Consider the following 2,500-nt stretch of genomic DNA (forward strand, 5'->3'; position numbering starts at 1 on the left):
GTAAAGGAGAGGAGAGGAAGAAAATAGATGATAATTGGAGGAAACTAGGAAAAAAAGAGAGAGAAAGATTGAGAGAGAGAGAGAGAGAGAGAATAAAAAGACATAGTAAATAATGAAAATAATCACAAATAAATGAATGAATGAGAGAAATGGGAACGAAAAAAAAGGAAATAAAATGAAAAAAATTAATAAACTAAATGAAAAGTAAAATTGAAGGAAATTAAGAAAAAGAAAAGAAAAACAACGAAGAAAAAAGAAAAGAAAAACAAATAGATGAAAATAATTAAAAAAAAAAAATTAAAGAAAATTAAACTGAAACTGCATTAGAGAGAGAGAGAGAGAGAGAGAGAGAGAGAGAGAGAGAGAGAGAGAGAGAGAGAGAGAGAGAGAGAGAGAGAGTGACCAACCCTCCCCTCCTTCTCTTCACATGCAAATTCTTCTCTTCTAGAACACACCTGGGCCGAGAGAGAGAGAGAGAGAGAGAGAGAGAGAGAGAGAGAGAGAGAGAGAGAGAGAGAGAGAGAGAGAGAGAGAGAGAAGAGAAAAAGCAAGTTAGAATATATAATTTGATGAATAATGAGAGAGAGAGAGAGAGAGAGAGAGAGAGAGAGAGAGAGAGAGAGAGAGAGAGAGAGAGAGAGAGAGAGAGAGAGAGAGAGAGAGAGAATGTTGTTTTATGCTATCTAAAATATTTCTCTCTCTCTCTCTCTCTCTCTCTCTCTCTCTCTCTCTCTGGCAACTGACCAGTGCTACGCAACACCTCTCCCTCCCTCTCCCTCTTTCCCTCCAAGTTTCTCTCACCCTCCTTTTTCCCTCCATCCTTCCCTCCCTCCCCTCCCCTCCCTCCCCCTCCCCTTTCCTCCATCCCTCCCCCTTCCCTCCAGTGCTACCGTCTTTACCGTTTGAAAAATGAACTTGTCTACCCTCCCTCTCCCTCTCCCTCTCCCTCCCCCTCTCACTCTCTCTCTCTCTCCCTCTCCCTCTCACCTTTCCCTCTCTTCCTTCTCCATTCCTCTTTCTTTCCTTTCCTTTAAATTCTATTCATATTTTGTTTCTATTACGTGTGTGTGTGTGTGTGTGTGTGTGTGTGTGTGTGTGTGTGTGTGTGTGTGTGTGTGTGTGTGTGTGTGTGTGTGTGTGTGTGTGTGTGTGTGTGTGAAGAGAAAAGAAGACGAGGAGGAGAAGGAGGAGGAGGAAGAGGAGGAGACGTGATAGTTTGCATGGAGGAGGAGGAGGAGGAGTGAAGGGAGTGTGTGTGTGTGTGTGTGTGTGTGTGTGTGTGTGTGTGTGTGTGTGTGTGTGTGTGTGTGTGTGTGTGTGTGTGTGTGTGTGTGTGTGTGTTGCGGGGGTCAGAACGGTGGCCTCTGTGTGTGAGAGAGAGGGAGAGGGTGGGAAAAGACACACACACACACACACACACACACACACACACACACACACACACACACATATATATAATACACATTTCATACTATACAAAACGTGTGTGTGTGTGTGTGTGTGTGTGTGTGTGTGTGTGTGTGTGTGTGTGTGTGTGTGTGTGTGTGTGTGTGTGTGTGTGTGTGGCATTTAACTTATACTAACCTAACAAGCAAAAACAACAATAAAACAAATATAGAATTACAACCGTGTGTGTGTGTGTGTGTGTGTGTGTGTGTGTGTGTGTGTGTGTGTGTGTGTGTGTGTGTGTGTGTGTGTGCGTGTGTTTGCGTGTGTCGGTCACCACGCCTCGGTTCCTCAGGTGTTTTTTCGTTCGGCTCAGGTGTCAGCGAGCGTTCAATTAGGAGCGTGGGAACTTAGGTGTGAGCGATGCCTTGTGGGACTGAGTGAATGCCAGAGAGAGAGAGAGAGAGAGAGAGAGAGAGAGAGAGAGAGAGAGAGAGAGAGAGAGAGAGGCGGATGTGTGTGTGTGTGTGTGTGTGTGTGTGTGTGTGTGTGTGTGTGAGAGAGAGAGAGAGAGAGAGAGAGAGAGAGAGAGAGAGAGAGAGAGAGAGAGAGAGAGAGAGAGAGAGAGAGAGAGAGAGATTAATTTTCTCATTCTTATCTATTTATTTGGAGCGAAGAAATAAAGAAAAGAAAAGAAAAAAGAAAAGAAAAGGAAAATTGATGACAGGAAAGTTGAAGTTATGAAGTTTGATGAAAGAAAAAAATATAAAGAAAATTTCCTGTTCTTTTCTTTTCTTTTCTTTTTTTTTCTTTTTTTTTTACACGCGTCAGATTAAATGCAACCCAAAACAACACAAACAACAAAAAAATTCTCAACATTCTTCTCTTCACTCCTCCTCCTCTTCTTCTTCTTCCTCCTCCTCCTCCTCCTCCTCCTCCTCCTCCTCCTCCTCTTTCAAATTTTCCTCCTCCTCTCTTCCTCTCTTTCCCTTCAATTCCATTTCATCCTTTTCTTTTCTTATTCTTCCTTCTCCTCCTTCTTCCTCATTCCTCCTTCTTTCCTGTCTCTCTTCCTTTATTTCCCTTTACTTTTTTCCTTTTCTTACTTTCCTTT

At 42.8% G+C, this 2,500-nt stretch overlaps 1 protein-coding gene across 1 annotated transcript in view; it reads left to right on the forward strand.

The window, feature by feature from the left end:
• The window catches only part of LOC123513542 (hairy/enhancer-of-split related with YRPW motif protein 1-like), a 7,571-nt gene that overhangs the window by 3,721 nt on the left and 1,350 nt on the right, over positions 1-2,500 (forward strand). The gene's annotated exons all lie outside the window — the stretch shown is intronic.

This window comes from Portunus trituberculatus, chromosome 36 (genome assembly GCF_017591435.1).
Source record: "Portunus trituberculatus isolate SZX2019 chromosome 36, ASM1759143v1, whole genome shotgun sequence".
NCBI lineage: Eukaryota > Metazoa > Arthropoda > Malacostraca > Decapoda > Portunidae > Portunus > Portunus trituberculatus.